Source organism: Myotis davidii, unplaced genomic scaffold (genome assembly GCF_000327345.1).
Source record: "Myotis davidii unplaced genomic scaffold, ASM32734v1 scaffold281, whole genome shotgun sequence".
Lineage (NCBI taxonomy): Eukaryota > Metazoa > Chordata > Mammalia > Chiroptera > Vespertilionidae > Myotis > Myotis davidii.
In genome coordinates this window covers 5341535-5363219 of record NW_006293784.1, presented here as the reverse complement: position 1 = coordinate 5363219, position 21685 = coordinate 5341535, and the positions used below count along the sequence as shown (strand labels likewise).

Here is a 21685-nt window from a genome sequence, read left to right as displayed (position 1 = left end):
GTCCGAATGCGTTACTCTTTCCTCCTAGTTGTAGGACTTCCACTCAGCCACCGTTCCTGTGGGTCTGGGTGATGTCCCTTCCGTCTTTTAGTTTCACTTTTGAAGTGGCTGTTCGAGGCGGCAAACTCCGGCGTTAACCTATGCCGCCATCTTGGTTCTCCCATTTGCCTCTATTTAGAAAATGTTGGTCAGAACGTTCATGCTATATATCTCACAAGAGCTTTTGTGTTAATTTCCTCAGTTATCCCCTAACAAATAGAGATAACTACAAATAGCTATTTTAAAAACTGTACTCAAAACTTTTTTATGGTATCTGGTTTCCTAAAAAAAATATGCAGTAGCTTGGCTGGTGTGGCTCAGTGGTTGAGCATCGACCTATGAACCAGGAGGTCACGGTTTGATTCCTGGTCAGGGCATATGCCTGGGTTGAGGGCTCGATCCCCAGTAGGGGTTGTATAGAAGACAGCCCATCATTGATGGCAGCCCATCATTGATGTTTCTATCTCTCCCTCTCCCTTCCTCTCTGAAATCAATACAAATATATTTAAAAAATATTCAGTGGCCCCCTTCTCCCCAGCATGCAATGGGTTCCTGACATTCTTGTGGTGGGGGAGCACATCCCTGGTGCCCACGTGGCTATGGCCAGGTGGGACTCTAATAGACCTGGTCAGGGCACATGCCTGGGTTTTGGGCTCCATCCCCAGTAGGGGGTTTGCAGGAGGCAGCCAATCAATGATTCCCTCTCATCATTGATGTTTCTATCTCTCTCTCCGTCTCCCTTCTTCTCTGAAATCAATAAAAATTTATAAAACAACAACAACAAAAAAAAATGCCTTTAACTATGTATGGGGTGTTTCCGTGTTGGCAGGTTCTACAGCATGCGTTGTTTCTGCCAAGAACTGTGACAGAAAGGAGAGTAATGGGATGAGGACGAAATGGAGACAGTGTGTGTCATAGTTCATAGTAACCTACAGTACCCACTCCATGGATTCAAGCACATTTGCTGTCCTGGACAGCTCTTAATTTTAGTTCATTTTCCTGGACTATTTATTTGCTAGCTCATTAATTGCCTCGGAGCAGAGAAAATGTTTCCTTTAAGAAGGTTAAACAAAGCGTTTATTGACAAAGTGAATTGGTTGAAGAAAACATTATTAAATAAAGGACACTTTATTTAAACACCAAATTAATCATTTAAAAGCAAATTAGAGGTCATATCTTCTCCTAACTAAATAATGTTAGCCTGTAATGAGATGCCCATTTTAGATATAAGCAGCGAGCTCTCTCAGCCTTGGGCTGCTGACCAAACTGTGCCTTAGCTTCTCAAGTTTATTGAATCCATAATTACATCAGCATTTTCCATTTCAATGCTGTAAACGATATTTCATCTATAATGTGGTCTCTTTCATTATACGTTTTAAAATAAAATTAAAGCTTTTCTCTCATCTCAGAAGAGGACATGTGTTCTGAGCAGGATCCCGCCGTGGAAATGAATGCACCTCGGCTCTGGCTCCAGTAATGGGGCTTCCCACACCGGCCCGTGCATGAGTGCCCTTGGCATTGCCCTGCTTGACCTGGCCGGGCCTCAGGTAACTTCTGAATGTTTTAGCTGGGGTCATGTGTACGACCACACCCACTCTGCAAGCTTCAGAGACTGGAGAGAAAGGCACAGCGATCTTTGCTGTGGAAGAGGTAGTGCTGTCCCCAAGGTTGTCTGGTATTTTTCCTTCTAGTTGGAGGGTGTCACAACTGCCCACCACATCCAGCCACACACACCTTTCTCAGGCAGCCATGGGGGAACGTCCCATACACTGCTCCACTCCTGGGCTCTTATTAACCGGCCTCCCAGCCACAATGACTGTTGAGTGTTGACAGGTACCATAGATTCACACCCCAGGCTCTTCCATTGTGAAACGGAAGCTGATGCCTGCGGCTTTGTTCCACTTAGTGCTGAAGTTTCAATTGTAGCCAGACAGGAGTTAGGAAATTTAAGGTTCATCAAATCCAATGTTAGTCCACCCCTGCTGGATAGGGCCATCCGATATTCCAGCAAATTTCACTTTTTATCAAAACACTTTATTATGCATATATGGAGGAGATGGAGAAAAAGACTCCCAATGGACCCTAATTTGATTTGATGCACATTTTTGAATGCCAGTTCCTGTCTGATTTTTAACCCTGTTTCAGTAAATATTCTGCAGCATTCTTTCTTTTATAGTAACGGTCTTGATTCATCATGTTTCAATTGATGAGTACTGATTATCTAAACTCATCACTGTTCTTTGTTTGGGTAACCGAAGATTTTTGAAGACACGGGACTAAATCCAGGCTTTAAAACCCTGAGATGACTCTTGGAAATATCATCCAACAATCTAAGCCTCAACGCTTCCAAGACATACTAACTGGATTTACTGTCTCTCCCAAATTCCGTTCCCCCAACCACATTACTTCTTTTTCCAACAAAGGTGAGAGAATCTGCTCATCACAAATTACACATCAGAAAAGAGGTGTCTCTATGACATGGGTGGGCAACATAATTTAAGATTCCCAACCCATCATTTAAAGAAACAGTGAGCCTTAACCGGTTTGGCTCAGTGGATAGAGCGTCGGCCTGCGGATTGAAGGGTCCCGGGTTCAATTCCTGCCAAGGGCATGTACCTGAAGGGGGTGTGCAGGAGGCAGCGGATCGATGTTTCTCTCTCATCGATGTTTCTAACTCTCTATCCCTCTCCCTTCCTCTCTGTAAAAAAATCAATAAAATATATTTTAAAAACATAAAAAATAAAGAAACAGTGAAAGGAAAAGTTGATTCAAACAATCCTGATACCAATGATTGAGAGATAGAAAGGCATAAAACAGGGCTTTTCTGATTATTTCAGGTCCTCTCTTCCCCCTTTTTCACCCCCCGCCCCAATCAGACATCTATATTGAGGAAGAAAGGCACTTTGTGTTTAAGGTTAATCAAGTTTCAGTACAATTTTTTTTTCAAACTAGAATCACACTAATCTTTTTTTTTCTTGCTCTAATGTGTGGCTGTTGAAATCCTCAGCTGTGATAAATTAAGCTACTTATTAATCTAATTATCGTACATTCATCCTCGAAACTTTCATGTGACTTGAAAAGGCTATTCAACCTTTTTCCTCCCCTCCTAGAAAGGGCTCAACCTTGCACCAATTAAGATCATTCTGAAGTAAGGCTTTAAAAAAAGCTTTCTCTAATCACCCAATGAAACGTGGACCAGCGGAAACCAAACTCAGAGCTCTGGGAAAAAGTTTAGCATTCCTTTCTGTCTGCCAACTTTTATGGTTTCATTGCACAAGGGAGGAAGCCTTCATTTTCCTATTCAGTTGTTCTTTCACTGACCTCCAAATAAAGTCCATGTAATTACCGAGCAAATAAAGTTGCAGCATGTGTTTTAAAAATCAATTGCCATTCTCAGACTATAGAAACGTAACAATACACAGATTTGCTGGAAAATGCCCAGCGCCAACCATATGAACCAAACCCTGTACTGTATCTGTACAATGGAGGAGCTTTGACCCCTAAAGCACATACTTACTATGCAGATTTTTAAAAGGGCTCCTTTTATGGCTTATCTATTGAGATTAAAATGTCCCCATCCTAATATAGGTTCAATTTAGGATTAAAAATATGTTGCAAATGTGTCATATCTTAAACATCCATTCATTGCCAAATGCCTTCGTTATTTTTTTTTTAAAAAAACGATGGCATAAATGAAGCTATTTTGCATTCAAATTAAACTAGCTATTAATTTGAGTGCAAAGCAGCTCAACACAGTACAGGATGCAATGTCAATGACAGGGTTACCCCAAGACAGAATTCAGGGGCGAGTCAGCGTGGGTGAGTCCAGGCAGGTTGGCCCTGACTCTTGGTGCCTAGCAAACTGGCTCACTGTGAATAGTTTTTGAAGTGAATGTTAAAAAGAGTGGAATTATAAAGTATAATTACATTTTAGTGAAACTCTAGAAATCAGAAAAAAAATCAGCGGGAAATTTTTAGTGCAACATGATGTGCTGTCATTATCATTAAAAGATAAAAGTTTCATACTGTTTTTATCTGTTTATTTGGAAGACATCCAGCCTTTACAGTTATGCAGGAAACAAAAAGCGGGAATGCAGGAGTAATTATTAAAACCGTGTGATTTGTTATCTCAGCTACTGTCTTTCCAAATGGTAATGCGATATCAGCAGCTGCAGACGGTCGCTGATTTCGTCTATTAGTAAACAAGTGCTTTGGAGACCTGTGTGAGGCACTTTAAGCTCGCTACTCCCCGAAGTGCTGTCAGGCTTAACTACTAATCCATGGTATTTCAGAGCACTGGAAATTCATCTTTATAAAACCTGAACAAAAAAGGGAAAAAAGCCTGGAGGGCATGAGCTCCCTCTGGTGAGACAAATGACATGTTCATTTATTAATGAAACAATAACCCTGGAAAGAGGATCAAAGCACATTCCATCCTCACTTTACAATCCCCAATTTTCTCAGGCCAAACCATTTAATTGAGCCATGACAATGGAATACTTAATTGTTGCCTTAAAGTTTTGAAGAAGCGACTTCTTCAGCATCAGTGTGCATTTCGGGATTATTATCCAACTATAATGTAGCCGGATTGAAGCTGCTGGAATCTGATTCATCCCACGTTGGGGGGCCTTGCGCCAGCAGTAAAGGGGTTCTCTTGAACTTGCAGCACTCACCACAATGCTTCTTGCCCATCCCTGCCCTCTCCCTTGCCTGAACCAGCCTTGGCAGGTGGCTTCCTCAGGATGAATGATCTGGCCTCATTGGTGGGTGACCAGGTAAGACACAGGTTCTCTCGGCATGTCCCCTGCATCTGGGACATAAATTAGGAATAGGAGTTCCCCCTCCCAGGACCTAGAAATTGAAGGGAACACCCAGCATGGAGCCCAGGGTGAAGTTCTGACAGGCCTGGGTATGTGCAGTACACAGGGCAGACTTACGTACCACCCCACCTCCCCTTGTGGTTTCTACATCAGCTGTGTCTGAGAGTGAGGGTCATGATTCCATCCTCCCAAAACTAACAACATATAAAATTTTACAAAATGAAAAAGTCTGTGTCTATTTTACTTTATTGTTTTTTTAATCCTCATCCAAGGATATATTTTTATTGATCTCAGAGAGAGAGAGAAAGGAGAGAGAGAGGAAGAGAGAGAGAGCCATCAATGTGAGAGAGGATGATCAGTTGCCTTTTATATGCGCCCCAACTGGGCATTGAACCTGCAACCCTTTGGTGCACAGGATGACACTATAACCAACTGAACCACTTGGCCAGGCCAAAAAGTCTGTGTTTAAATTCTAGAAATTAACCCTGAATTTCAGCACAGCATTCTACCTTAATATGTTTTTATTTATACTTATACAACTTTTCTAGGGTTTTCGTGACTATGCTGTTTTTCAAATTAAACCAAACTCTAAGGAGCGTCTTAAGGCTCCGAAGGGCAGAGTTCAGAAAATGCTTGCTGGTTGGTTGGAAAAGGGGGCCCTGAAGATTTTATATGTAATCTCTAGGGCTCACCTGACTTGGACTTAAAACATTCTAGGCCAGTGTGGCTTGAAGCCCAGTTTTCTATCACACGGCTTCATTGGGGCCTTATAAATAGACTTTCTTTTACTTTGTACCTGCTCATATTAATTCATTGGAAGATCCAGGAAGCCAATGAAAGCCGGTTCTCCGAAGCGAAGGTTGGATTCTATCTATACTTAGGATCTTTTCTCTCTCCTCTGCTTTTGAATATGAGCTTTATAAAAGCCTTTTTTCCCCCCCCTCTGGGTTGTTAGAATTAAGAGTGAATATTAGACTTAGGAGTACTTTTATATTAAAATATAGTAAAGTACCTTGGACATTTTTTATAAAGAGAATCTTAATATAAGGCTATCAATTCGAAAATGTCCCTTTTAGTTTGTGCTCCCCTTCATGATCTGCAGGATAATTTTTCCAGCTACCCACAGGGGAGTGATAGGATTCAGAGCATGCAGTGCAGCCCCACGCTAGCCCTCCGAAAGAACATAGAATGCTCGAAGTCAACGATCATAGTAGGGCTGGCCTAAGAGCCAGAGGGAGTGTCAGATGGAATGTCTGTGTCTGCAGGAAACAATGACTTCTCCAGCCTCCCCTGTTGGCTATCCTTTATGCCTAAATGTAACGCATTTATTTTTAAAAAATGCCCTAGAAAGACTTCATGAGCTTGGCATGTGAATGTTCACACTGCCATGGCATTGATGGCCACACCACAAAGGTCACCCGAGCCAAGGCTGAGGCAGCCTTGTAAAGAGATTACTTTTGCTGAAAAGGGGTACTTCTGCACCTCTATGAGCACATTCAACTAATATGTATATTATTCATTCATTCATTCATCCATTCATTTATTTCTTCCTTTCATTTATTTAGCTTGTCAATTAGTTACTCAGTAAGTATTGATTAAAGGTCTACTGCATGTATATCATAAACATGACTACAGATAGATCTGGGCTGTGTGTGTTTTTGTAAGATACGTGGGAACTGAGACGAGGTGTAGAAAGGAAAGCAAGGAGCAGGTTGGGGATGAACCATATGGAGACAGAAACTTAGTTCTCCCTCAACACTATTTTGAAAAGGTTCAAACACCCTTTGGTGTGTGCCTGTTGAATGTGTAATGGGAGTATTCATCCAGCAGTATCTATCAAGTAGCTGCCACATTCTGTGCACCACGTAGAACACATACACAGAAAAAGTCACTGTCCCTGCATCTCAAGATCTCCCATTCTGTAGCCTGGGCTCGGTCCTGTGGTAACCTACATAATAAAAGCCCAATATGCAAATTGTCCCCTTGGGTGGTCCTTCCACCGGGAGTTTGACCACTCGCTATGACATGCATTGAACACTAGGGGGCGGCCTGGAACATGGCAGGCATCGGCAATGTGGAGCTGGCAGTGGACAACAGTGGAGGCACTGCTGGCCCTGATGGACCCCAATGAGAGTGGGACTGCAGCAGGATGGTGGAGCAGGTGAGCAGGCGGTGCCAGGCCAAGGCGGGTGTGAGCGGGAGCCCGATCACCCCGCTGATCACCCCACAGATGGTGACCAGCAGCAGTGGCGGGGGGCAGGGCCACCTCCGGACTCCCAGGTACTGAGGGATCTGGGCAGGGGGCCCAGCCCCTACAAGTCGCCCCGCAGGCGGGATGGTGGAGTAGGTGAGGGGACAGTGCCAGGCTAAGGCGGGGCGCCAGGCGGGCTGTGGGGCTGCATAGTTGGAGGCATGAGCTGGGGCCCGATCCCCGCAGGCCACCCTGAGGGACCCCCACCCAGGCATGAATTCGCGCACTGGGCCTCTAGTATACATATAAGACAATGAACTTGAGGTGGATGATGAGGCTCCACATTGAAAGGTACCAATGGCAACTTCAAGGTGAATTGTAAATTTTGAAAAATTACAACTTTCATGGTGTGGTCTGAAAGTTGGGGCTTGGTCTTTCTATTTCCCATTTTGCTGAGAAATGTGTACTCTGGGAAGGAAGGATGGCAAGAGGCTTACAAATAGGTGCATGCATTCACCTTTTGGCCCTTCTCACCTCCTACCCTTATGAACTTTGTTTCTTGAAGAGAGAAATAAGCTCATTACTAAGAGTTAGTGTAATGTTTGATCACTTATACTCTGTCAGAGCAGATACATAAACTGATATTTCTACTATAACAATGAATAACTCCATATTCTTTAAATCTGCAAGATGGAAGATTACTGACATACTTAATAGGAATTTAAATTTGATGAAATACAAATGTACATACGGTAACATGGACAAGTTTAATAAGTACTAAGAATTAAAAAAAAGCTGTGGTTGCTGGATGGGTTCTTAAAACAGAACAAAATTACATTTGGTAAAAACTAAGGAATTCTCGCCAAAACCGGTTTGGCTCAGTGGATAGAGCATTGGCCTGCGGACTGAAGGGTCCCAGGTTCGATTCCGGTCAGGGGCATGTGCCTGGGTTGCGGGCACATCCCCAGTGGGGGATGTGCAGGAGGCAGCTGATCGATGTTTCTAACTCTCTATCTCTCTCCCTTCCTCTCTGTGAAGGGTCGATGGAATATATTTTTTTAAAAAAAACAAAACTAAGGAATTTTTCATAAAGTCTACATTTTAGTTAAAAAAACTATGGTCAGTTTGCCTCTCCAACAGCTCAAATAACTAAAATTTAAAACAAAAGGAAACCACAAACATATGTAAGGATAAATGAAGATGATTATTTTCCCATGATGACTATCTACAATTATTTTGGGATTGCTGAGATTCCCTAAAATATCAATTATAAAATCTAAAATATTTTTTTTAGCTTTTCTTCTCCTGGTGATTCTGATATGCTGATAATAGATAATCCTGCACTGTTTTTGCAAGATGTGACTTTATTCGTTTTCTCTTCTACCTTTTACGAACAAATTAATTATCAGAATGCCTTGCTGTGAATTTAAATTCTATTTTCTTGTATTCCAAAATTCTGTTGGTAGCATACAGGAGCCCCACTAATATACTTGCTTGGTTACACTTCTGGGCAGTTATTTCTTTTTAGCATTCTAAGCTACAGTTAAATTATCCCAAATGTAACACAGGAGCAAGAACATATTTCATCTCCCTAGGTTCTCTGTGGTCCATCTCCATTTCATCACAAGCCTAAAGGAGCTTATGGTGCAGAATATTTTAAAAATACCAAAATAGTTCAGAATAAACTGTTCAACATAAGGTCATGGCTCTTTGTTCACATTAAACACAACAAGATGTTAGGCTTAGTATTTGATATTTGTTTCTGGAATTCAATAAAGAAATGAATGGCAGTTTAGTAACTACCAAAATAATTAGTTACAAATATTTAATGAAATATTTAATCACAAAACCTAACCAAAACCATTTATTTTCTTACTCTCTGAGGCTGATGTTTATATTTAATATTATTACATATAATGTAATAAGTATAATTAAAAGGATATTCTAAGTAATAAGGAATTCCTAAATTAATAATTAAATACATTTTCCTACTTAAGATTTATCTTTCTCTAATATATAATGTGTTAGAAATAATAATTTTTAAAATTGCTATTATAGTTTTTAAAAAATTGGTAACTGATAGTGAACAAATACTGCTCTTCCCCATTACCTCTGCATTCTTCGCTCCCAAAGCACACACGATTTTATTATATGAAATAATTTTGTTGACTGCACATACATGACAATGTAATAGTATCAATATGTGAAAACAGCACTCCAAGTAGACACAAAGTGATTGCTATCTCCTGCTTAAATAATTCCTGATTGCATTTCATAGGCACTGAGTTTCTATCCGGGTGAACAATAGGCAGTAACATAACCGGGGGCCACAGCATAGAGATCGTCTCAGCTTTGGGGAAACAAAATGGCCCTCGCTGTCCACTCGTGGGGAATGCAGAGGGTAGGCTACATCACTGTAATGAGACTCCATACCAAAACACTAACCCTTCTGAACTTTGCTGCTGTATTTCTAACGTTCTGGTAGTTAAGCTAACATGATAAATACTGCATGTTATGTATTTAACTAATTAATCTATATGTTGCCTGAAGGCTCATGCTAACTTCTAGGTCTATCTGAGTGAGTACAAAGTAGAAGTCCTAGCATATCTTGAACACAGACGACATTCTTGCAAAACAGACATACATTTGTATGGCCCAACGCAGGCCTAGCCCCAGAGATAGACAGGCCTTGACCTTGTTTGGGATCTCGGGATGGCCCCTGGGGAGACGAGCCTTACGTAGGTGAAAAGGAGCATCCCTGCTCCATTTAACAGCAAGGGGGGAAAACGAGGGCATGCAGACAAAATGGAAAACAACTTTCCCAGACGGGAGAGAGAACACTTGGCATTCCCGGGGAACAGCTGCTTGCTGGTCGAAGTTATGATAATAAACTAGACTGGGTGAGCATTTCCCAAGAAGAAATATTTAATTATCCTGCTCACCATTATGAGGAACTTCTGCCACTCTTCAGGTTATTATACAGTAAATAACCATTTTTCTAAAGGCCAGAGCTGTTTTAATTATATGACAATGAATGCATAATTATTGTTTGTGAGGAATGAATCACAAGACAACAGACTTGATATTGCTGCTCTGGTTAGTGCATCTTAATTACTTTTTCATTTATTTTGCATATAAAAGCTATTTGCTAATTGTCTTTGCTGTAAATATGCAAAATATAATTAGTCATTCATAATTCTTTATGTTATCTGACTGTACATTTGTTTCTGAGGAACATATATTAAAGTGTGAATATTTAATGGGCTTCTTTGTGTGTATGAATTTTTTTTTTTTACAAAGTTTTAAGTAAATATTAGGCACATAAGAGTTTTAACCCTACTCTTAGGGAAACTTGCTGTGAATAACATAAATACTGAAAACCATGGAGTTCTGGAGTAAATGCAAACTATCTGGAATTTTAAAAAATCTTCCATGTGAAGACACTAATGAGGACAGGAATCTCCCAAGCTACTCAGATAAATCTTTCAGCATCACCCATTTCAGTTCAAGTTTTTACGCATTTGTGTGGATACATACCAGAATGAGAAGAGAAACCATGGATGTGCTTAAACATTCATTTCTATGTGCTCCAAATTGATTGCTTATATCTATTTACAACTCTCAAAAATTTAAAATCTTTAACCCTAAGTAGTTTGGAAAATCTATGTAAATGGCAATATAAAGGGGTTTATATACATGTATGTGTGTAGATATATGTTAATTATTTTTAAAAATATTTTTGTTGATTTCAGAGAGGAAGGGAGAGGGAGAGAGAGAAACATCAATGATGAGAGAGAATTATTGATTGGCTGCCTCCTGCACACCCCATACTGGTGATCCAGCCCAAAACCTGGGCATGCACTCTGATGGGGAATCAAACCGTGACTTCCTGGTTCATTGGTTGACACTCAACCACTGAACCACACTGGCTGGGCCATATGTAAATTCCTAAGTGAATCATGTGGATGTTATGACATGAACCCACAGTGAAGTTTTGGACAGATACATACGCATCTCAAAAGTGAACCATACTGTCCAGTTTTTCCTCCTCAGGCGCAATTTTCTTTTTCTATTAGTTGGAAACAGAACTTGGGCTAGTTTCTCCTATGGGTATCCCTTCAATATGAACTCACACTGCTGGGAACATCTTAATGCCCTCAGAGTCATTACAGGGAATCACTAGTTAAACAGACCATGTGCTTTCCAAACAGTATCAATATCAGGAGCATCGACCAATGATTAATTTTTTTTTTCATTCGTCTTCATGAAACCCTGCCAGTCCATCCTGCTGATGCGTGTCACATTCCACTTTCTTCACCTCAAACATTTGATTTACTAACCGGTTGTACTGTTAATCCCATGTCATGACACTTCTATTCACTTCTGCTTTTCAGCTGAAAGTGGCTTCTTCTGAAGATAAAGCTAGGTAAAGTCTATTGTGAAGGGAAGAATAACTTGAATGCAGCTATCATATCAAAATGAAAACACACTTCTGCTCTCTTCACCCACTACACATCCTGAATCCGTTTCTTAATGATGAAGTCAAATAGGATAGCTGATGAGAATACAACCGATGATCATTTTTTTCTTCACAAGTAATCCCACTCTGTAATTCTCTAATTATTCTTATTTATGTTTGATAAATCTTTTAAATGAACTTAAAGGAAAACAGAATGATGGCAGGGTGTGAATTAGACAAGAGCTAGTAAACATGCTTTAGAAAATTGTGATGTGAATAAATTATATTGATTTCTGTTTATCACAAAAATATTCCAAAGCTGCTTTAAATAAAGCTTTTTAAGTCTACACTTGCAAGAACCACAATTATTATGTAGGTGATTTTTTATTGTGGGATTGTCTTTTTGCTCCCTCGAATATTTCTTCTTTTGCTCTTAGAATAACCAAAAAAGTGAAATGTATATTTCAAATAGCATTTCACATATTTAGGAAAGTTATAGGAATAATATTCTGTCTACCAAAATCACAATCTTAAAAACCTAATATTCGGTAGTGAAATGGTTTAGTTGGATGAGGTTGTGAAATGGAGAATATTGTATAAAAAGATAATTTCACTTTATAATATGAAACAGTGAAATTCACACCAACAAAAACCTGTAAGGAGGGTATTTCATACCTTTTATGCATGTGTTGATAGCATGAAGTAGGTTTGAAGATTACATTTTCATTCAGATTTCCAAATACTTTCATTATTACAAGAAGAAACATAAGAATGATTTTTTAAAAATATATTTTGTAAACTATAGCATTCTCCATTGACTCCAATATATAGGAATGATCAGGAAATTCAATGTGACTAAATGTTTAAAAAAGGCAACAGGCCTCAGGAAGAAAAAAATATATGATTTTTCACCTTAGCAAAAAATAACTTTGATTATATTTTGTAGCATGCAAGTATGTAAAACATTGAAAACGTCTAGTTTTGCCTTCAGAGATGACAAGGATCACTATCTGGCCTTGTTTACAAGTTTGAGAGGATAATTACTTGAGGGGCTCTTGGTCTTTTAAAAATAATCCTTATCAAGCACCTAGATCACAAAGAATCATGCCAGAATAATAAACAGGATCTTCCCAGCAGCATTATACAGGATAAAATTCAGAAGAATGAAATGTAAAGAGTGACTGATGTTGAATAGATGATAGGAAAGTAAGAGCCATAAGAGTTTCCTATCAGTGTCTTGACTGAAAAATCCAGTCTGGTATCTTTCAAGATCCTAGATATTTTGACATAGAATTTTCCAAAATGTACTTTTAATTAAAAACCTTCTTTACAAGATCTAAGAAAGAGACTACCCAATGTTGTGGGTTCTGAATTGCATGTTGTAGAAAGGAACCATCCCATTGGCCTTAGTCAATTAATTATAGGATCTCAGTGCTCATTTCTAATGTTAAAGCACTCAGGGGAGGGATGACAAATGGCTCATGGAGATGTTTTAATTATATTCATACAGTTGCAGAGATAATAGTAAACAAAAATTATTGCAATGAAAACCCTTAAGGCATTGCTGGAAGAAACATTGTTTATCCAATGCTATCTGAGAGGATGTGTGTGTATTTATAATATATAACATATACAGGGTGGGGCAAGAATAGGTTTACAGTTGTTTGTATGGAAAATAATACAATAATCTCTCTATATAAAAAGCCAGCGACCCTAATGCCGTTACGACTGAAGTGACCGGTCACCCACTGCGGCCAGTGAACTGCCCCCGATCACGGGGTGGGGCTGGCTGGCCAACTTTCCACGGCCCCCTCCCTCCAGCCGGCCCCACCCCTGATGGGCCCCCACCACCCCGATCAGCCCACAGCCCATCCCCCTGGTGGCCCTGCCCCTGACTGCACACCCCCCTGCTTCAATAGGGGGCGGGCAAGCCGGCCAACCTCCTGCAGCCCCTCCTCCTGCCTAGCCCCTCCTCCTGCCTGGCCCTACCCCAGATCGGCCCCCTCTCCCCAATGGGGACAGGCCAGACAGCCAACCTCAATCCCGCCCTTGATCACTCCCCCACACCCCAATAGGGGGCAGGGCTCCCCTGGCCAACCTCCTGCAGCCTCTCCCCCCTGCCAACCTTGCCCCCAATGGGCCCCCACCACCCTGATCGGCCCATGGCCCCTCTCCTCAGCAGTCCCAGTCCTGATCAGGCCCCGATGGGGGCGGGCTGGCTGGCTAACCTCCCGCCATCTCCTCCTTCTGACAGACCAGGCCCCGATCTGCCCCGATTGGGGCCAGCCCAGCTGTTCCCCATCTTTGGCCTTAGTCAATTAATTATAGGATCTCAGTGCTCATTTCTAATGTTAAAGCACTCAGGGGAGGGATGACAAATGGCTCATGGAGATGTTTTAATTATATTCATACAGTTGCAGAGATAATAGTAAACAAAAATTATTGCAATGAAAACCCTTAAGGCATTGCTGGAAGAAACATTGTTTATCCAATGCTATCTGAGAGGATGTGTGTGTATTTATAATATATAACATATACAGGGTGGGGCAAGAATAGGTTTACAGTTGTTTGTATGGAAAATAATACAATAATCTCTCTATATAAAAAGCCAGCGACCCTAATGCCGTTACGACTGAAGTGACCGGTCACCCACTGCGGCCAGTGAACTGCCCCCGATCACGGGGTGGGGCTGGCTGGCCAACTTTCCACGGCCCCCTCCCTCCAGCTCACAACTATAAACCTACTTTTGCCCCACCCTGGGTATATATACACATTTACATCCTATATAATAAAAGCCTAATATGCAAATTGTCCCCTCAACTGGGAGTTTGACCAGGGGACAGGGCTGGTGGTGGTGGCGGCAGGCGGCCAAGGGAAGGGAGGCACCCCAGCCAGCAGCTGGCAGCTGTGAGGGACCCTGCCTATGGACAAATTTTGTGCATTGGGCCTCTAGTATATATATATATATATATATATATCACATTGTGTAAAAATACACATCTGTTTATTCTAACCTTCCTTATAGGCAACACGGTTTGATCTAAATCCACCAAACAATGAAATATTTCAATGGCAATCAGCACGACCTCCACAATTTCCTGTCTCTTTATTTTCACATTGTTAAAATAGAAATTGAAGTCAAGAGATGAGATGAGTTCATTTATTTTTTTTAATGTCCAAGTTCTACTTTCTCTTCTTCTTTAAAAAATTTATAACCTTTTACAATTTAATCAATTTTTGTCACCTGGTGCCATTACTCATCCCCTGAAAAAAAGGTCTCAGATACTCATCTCAAGAGCCAAACCTAAAACACCCTACCGTCTACAAATAAAAACAGCATCTTCTTCTTCAGCTTTAGACAAAGTCTTGGGCTGGGGGAAAATTATCCGCCTCAGGAAAAACAAACACTCCTTCCACTCTGTGTTTGTGTTTGCATGGATCAATTGTGAGACAAACAACATTCATTGACAGTTGCTGGCCATGAGTCTGCGTGTTTGAAATACCTTCGTCAGGAGAAGTACCACAGACTGAACCGAACAATCTCTCACAAAACATCTGCAACCATCTGACCCTGGCCTTAACCTTTAAATCTATCTTTTCATATTCATCTCAAAAGACCTTGTCAATGGCCACGGAGACGCAAGAAAGGGATTCTTCAACAAACAAAAAAGATACAGAGGAAATTCAACCCAGATTAGGTGGCAGAAGATAATACAGTTTGCTCATTTTTATTCTGCTGCTCAAACTGGAGTTGAATTCATTTTCACTTTATCTTTATTCATGTTATTTAAACATAACATTCATTAGGATTGTGAACTCAACAGACAGAAGAGAACAAAACTACTCGCCAAGTTTGTTGGGCATCTGTTCCCACTAGAGGCAGCCCTTTGCCAGCTCCACATCGTGTCATTTTTTCTCTCCTGAATTCATTTCAAAGTCAATCCAACAGTTTATGAACTGTTTGATCAAACTTGTCATTAACCAAGTGAAACATTTAATTTGTATTAACAAAAATGCGACAAATAATTAGTAGAGGGATTAATCATTTTACTTTTTTTTTGCATTCTTATTTATCAAGCATGTGCATTGTTGATACAATTTTTTCATGTTGTGACACTGTCTGGTTTCACCTTAAATAATGGAAAATATTTTTTAAAAAAACATGTTCTTACTGATTTAGAGAGAGAAGAGAAAGAAAGTAAGAGAGAAACATCAATGTGAAAGAAAAACATAGATGGAGGACTGCCTCCTGTAAGCAACTGGGGACTGAACCCACAGCCTGAGCATATGCCCTGACCAGGAATCGAACTGTTGACCTTTCAGTATGCAGGATGACGCTCAACAGCTGAGCCACACCAGCCAGGGTGATGGGAAACATTTTTTTAAATGAAAATACTTTTGAACTGGCCATTAAAAAAAAATCTATACAAATACCTGGATCTTACAGCTACCACCAGTAACTGCTAATCTCTAGTCACCATCTTCATTAAGATGGAAACATTGGTTTCCCAAAGGCAAAGAGACCGAATGAGCCAACTGGCCATCAAGTATCGAAGGAGATTTAACTTTCATTTTTGAATAAAACTAACATTTCATGTTAGCATGGGACCATACTCAAAAATGGCATAGGTAATTTACTAAAAGGGCTCTCCTTCTCTTGCCTACAGTACAAATAAATACTTGCCTACAATATTGATTTCAGTTTGTCCATTCTAAGTTGCAATTTATAGAACACAAGGATTAGAAATGGAACCATTGCTGCTGGTTGGGATTTTTGCTCTTCGGAAGACTTAGTCATCATCTCATGCAATTGCCATGACCGTGACCTCATTGGACACTTGTCAGCCTAGCTATGACAATTTGTTAATGAACTAGTTTTGTTTTTAATTGCTTACTTAATTATGAAGCACCAACATAATAGCATTTCTAATTTGTATCATAATTGCATGCAGAGATGAAATGTTGGTGTCTATCATATGCTTGCTTCTAATCATCTCTTGTTCATGGAAAATTTTCCAGAGAGATATCTCCTTTAAGATGATGATATGGTACCAGTTATTTGAAATGTGCTCCTCTTAAATGCAATTGTGTCTGTCAACTAATTTCAATCTGTCTCGATGAGTGTACATAAAAACACATGCATATAAGTATATATAAAGTCACTTAAATTTTAAAAAATTTCAATATGATAAAAGTACATAAACATGAAAAAAATACATATCATTGCCTAAATAACAAATATTGGCATTTTGACAATGATATCTATGACCATAACAATTTTAAAGAATAGTTTATAAAAATAGTTAATTTAAACTATAGAAAACTTTTCTCATTATTGCATCAGTGTTACTGCTGTTGTATGGAATGTTTAAAATTCACAACTGGTGTGTGTTGTGTGAACCGGTTTATGGCATGCTTCAAATCCACCAAGAGAAAATGAGGGCCCTTACTAAAATCAAATCACTAATATAATAACATGTCTTTTGGGCCATGATTTAAATTTGAAAAATTCAGAGAATTAATCCAAGACTCTTGTAAGATGAAGTGGAAACTAGGCTTCAGAGGGAAGTCATGGCAGAGGCCACTGAAGTCACCACCGACCTGTGTCCTTCTCAATGAATTTTCTTCTTTACAGTTAGTTCTCCGTGGAAAAATATATTCAATGCAAAACATCAATTATGGGCCCGACAGCACAGTTCAAAACATGTGTAGCTGACGTATGTTTCCCCCCAAAAATACAAGTATCGGCCTGTTCATTGTCATCTACACAAAGAACTGAGTCCTAAAATCCTTTACTCAACTAAATTCTTAATAAGTAAACTGAGACTAACCCTCTAATACCAGATTTGTTAAACATGATTTAGGTCCTTGCTATTCATGCACCTTGTACAATTAAAATGACTGGTAAAGCTAGAATCATGAAAGAGTCATTTTATGTAGCTGCTAAATTCCTCTCAAATCTCCTTGCAACTTAACGAGTAAAGAAAGCTCAATGTGTAATGCCGGCTAATGTGGTTTATGGTAGAAAATAGTATCAACCTATCTTTGTAGCTTATCTAAGCCAGGATAATACTTTTAGCCTTTATAGTACATCCAACTCCATTTTTTCAACTCTTGACTATGTATTTCCTGAAATCCTTTTCCAAAGAGTTAAATTGGATGTGAAATCTGTACTAGGCTATGGAGCTGTCTTTGTTCTAAGTCCCGCCAGCAAAGCCTCGCCTCTGTATCACTTTCATTGCGTTCTGATTGAGCTTGACAGTGTGACAGGAGAGCAAAGGGAGGCAATTCCAAACTGAATGAGAGTCTTTTTCAGCCACACAGCGGCCTCCTCCTTAGCCCCGAAGAAAAAGAGGTAACAGATGCCGATAGCAAAGCATCCCTAACAAAGTCCTAACTTTGATGCAGGCAGAAGAAGAAAAACATGTAAAAGATTGTCTCAGTGCAGGAAAACCTTGAATGGAACACAAAGGAAGCCAAATGAGAAAAATTGTGGCGCAGAAAAATGGCTGGGAGAGTCATGCCGCCACAGCGCGTTTAAGAAATGATTTTCCTCTGAAAAGAGGTTAGGATCTTCAAAATCGGCCCCGCCACGTATGGTGCAATCGGGACAGTTACATTCTCTGGGCCCCGAGCACCCGGAGATGAACAATGCTGGAGGGAGGCTCACGGACGCTAACAATGCTCTGTCCCTTGGGTGGAAAGTAAAACTCACCTAAAAAGTCAACTTTACAGTGTAGCCATTACCTTTGGACGCCAAGGAGTCGATTTCTTTTTCTGATTGAAAAAAAAGAAATTTGGGAGTTATTATAATTTTTTGCTTCCATATGTTCTATAATTAAATGGGTTGGAACATCACTTACTGTAGACTGCTTTATACTAGCTAAGGATCAGCAGCCGGCCTCTCCGAAGTGTGGCATCCGAGGGCACATTGATCTCTGAAAGGGAACTATGGTTAGTGGCCTGAAAAAAATGTTAAGAAATAAGCACTTAGCTTCCATTAGTCTCTCTTACTTACTAAGGAACTGATTTAAAATATTAATAGAAATGCAATCTGCCTTAATCCTTGTGGCGAGATCATAAATGGAAGTAGACAAGGGCTCTGCGACAGGACCAGGGCCTCGGTGATGCCCCGTTGCTGGGAAACGTGAATGACCACCTCACAGCCACATACATACCTGGGGCTAGAACAGCAGGTCCTGAGAGTTTGTGGAAATAATTTGCTCATTTGATGGGAGGAGTGGAAGACGAGACAGAGGAAAAACAGTCCCATGGGACTCCTGTCTGTATTGGTCTTCATTTGTTTTCAGAGACTAAAAGACATCAATACGATATACAGATTTCTATACTCTATCATGTAAAATAGTGGGGAACCTTGAAAAGAATACTTTCTTCCTTGATAATTCTCAGTGGCTGGTGTGCTTGGTAAAGCTCTGTGAATGCCAAGCTCAGTGACATGATAAACATCCCCTAAGGAGTCATTATTGCCTATCGTGGTATCTAAAGGCTGGAGTTGTGGCAGGATGAATAATACAAGCATTAGTCGTTATTATAGCCTAACATAGGCAAGAGCCGGTTTACTACATTGAACATATGATGATTATTATTATTATTATTGATACAAATATAACAGATTTTTTCTTTTAAATAGAATTTTTTGTTTTTAAAAAATGTTTTAGGTTCACAGTAAAATTGAGCAGAAAGTACAGAGTTCCCATATACCCACTGTCCCCACACATGCATAATCTCTCCACTATCAACATCTTCTACCAGAAGAATTTTTAAAGTGCAGATTTTGTAGCTTTTCTTTTTCCATTGGAAATTTTATGATAACTCTTTCTTTTTTTTAAAGTATGATAATGCTGCTCTGTCTCAGGTCAACATGTTTCGATTGCATACTCACCCTAAATTAAAGGGTAGTTAGAGTCTATGAAAAGAAAGCTTGGACCAGAGACATAGTTGAAGCAAGATAGGTGCAACGGCAGTAATGTTATCTGCACATTTTGCTAGAATTATGCTTGAAAATGTGCTTAAGGGAGAAACCAAGATGGCGGCATAGGTAAACACTGGAGTTTGCTGCCTCGAACAACCACTTCAAAAATACAACTAATGGGCGGAACGGACATCTTTCAGAACCACAGGAAGGCTGGCTGAGTAGAAATTCCACAACTAGAAGGAAAGAGAAAAGCATACCGAGATTCAGAGGAGGCGTGGTGTGGAAGTAAAATACTAAGGTGCAGAGGTGCATGCAGAGCAGCTGGCGGCTGAGGGCCCGGTTGTCGTTCTCAATCAGGAGGGAGTCTCAGGCCCTGAGCTCCAGTTCCGGGCGAGTCTCTGGGGACCCAGACTCATACGGGAGAAGCGGGACTGTCTGGCATCAGTCGGAACTCGAGGGCAGCCTGAAAACAGCCCTAAGCCCCCCTCCCAGACTGGCCAGGCACCCCACTGGGGACCCCCACCCTGAAGGGTGTGTGACCAGCTGCAAACAGCCATCATCTCCTCACCCAGGCTGGCCAGGCACCCCAGTGGGGACCCCCACCCTGATCCAGGGCACCCTTCAGGGCAAACCAGCAGATCCCCACCCATGCACCAGGCCTCTATCCTATATAGTAAAAGGGTAATATGCCTCCCAGCACCGGGATCAGCGGAGCCGAGAGACCTCCCGGCACTGGGATCAGCATGACAGGGGGCAGCGCCCAAACCCCCTGATCGCCCTGTGGCTCTGTGTGTAACAAGGAAGAGCCATAACCTCCCCATCGGCCCTGCCCTAAGTGTGAGAGTGGCGGTGCCCCAACCCCCTGATCTGCCCTGCTCTGTGTGTGACAGAAGGCGGTGCCCCAACTCCCCTATCGGCCCTACTCTGTGAGTGACAAGGGGGAGCTCCCCAACCCCCTGATGGGCCCTGCTCTGTGCGTGACAGGGGGTGGCGCCGCAACCTCCCCATCGACCCTGCCTTGAGTGTGACAGGGGGCGGTGCCCCAACCTCCCAATTGGCCCTACCCTGAACATGACTGAGGGTGGCATCGCAACCTCCCAATCTGCCCTACTCTGTGCATGACAGGGGGCGGCGCCCCAACTCCCCAATCAGCCATGCTCTGAGCCCAACCAGGGGCTGCACCTAGGGATTGGGCCTGCCCTCTGCCACCCGGGAGCAGGCCTAAGCCAGCAGGGCGTTATCTCCTGAGGGGTCCCAGACTGCGAGAGGGCACAGGCCGGGCTGAGGGACCCTCCCTTCACCCCCACCTCCCCCCCGCCCCCGCGTGCACAAATTTTGGTGCACCGGGCCTCTAGTGTATTATAATTGACATGCATAGATACATAATTGATATATGGTTCAAGCAGGTAGGTTAACATGTTTATATGCATGAATTTTCATATGCACAAAATTAGCAGTGACTTAAATCATCTCTCTCATACTCACACTCATAAACAGGTTATACTGTTAAGTTTTCCAGATAATTAATGTCCTCTGTCTACACTGAACATGATTTGATTTCCTTTAAAGGTAGCTAATGAGATAAAACAGGCACTATGAACAAGTTAAATCAACCACTTAATCTTGCACATGAAACATTAAACAGAAAGGAAGCATCTGCAATTAGCAAATTGCTTTGATGTGACTAAATATCTGGCTCTCTGCACCACCACCATCGTGGGTCTGAGTCCCAGATGCAACTGCTGATCTAGACGTGCTGAGCGTCATATAATGAGCACACATTTTCTCAGGCAGCTCACTTCTTGAGGATGGCAGTTCCATCAAGTCAGGAGAGCTCAGGGATCAGGGACAAGGTATGGAGATGGAAGTGCACAGGGAGAAGCAATCTCACTGTCCATCTGTAAGATCTTTATTTCCTTCCTGAAAAAATAAAACAGCCCTGGCTGGTGTGCTCTGTGGTTAGATGTCGGCCCATGTACTTAAAGGTCACGGGTTTGATTCCTGGTCAAGGGCATTGTATCTGGTCGCAGGTTGGATCCCAAGGCCTGGATGGGGTGCGTTCAGGAGGCAACCAATTGATGTTTCTCTCTCACATAGATCTCTCTCTCTCTCTCTCTCTCTCTCTCTCTCTCTCCCCCCACTTGCACTGTCTTTAAAAAATTAATGGAAATATCCTTGGATAAGGATAAATGTGCACACAAAAGTAAAACAAAGCACATTTCTTAAATGCATTGGGTGTT

The 21685-nt window shown here is 41.3% G+C and overlaps 1 long non-coding RNA gene across 1 annotated transcript in view; it reads left to right on the top strand.

The window, feature by feature from the left end:
- Positions 1 to 11639, top strand: part of LOC107183731 — a 130649-nt gene extending 119010 nt beyond the window's left edge. The window contains exon 3 of the long non-coding RNA XR_001514548.1: positions 11445 to 11639. This is a non-coding gene — a long non-coding RNA (uncharacterized LOC107183731). The remainder of the gene's footprint in view (positions 1 to 11444) is intronic.
- The last annotated feature ends 10046 nt before the right edge of the window (positions 11640 to 21685 follow it).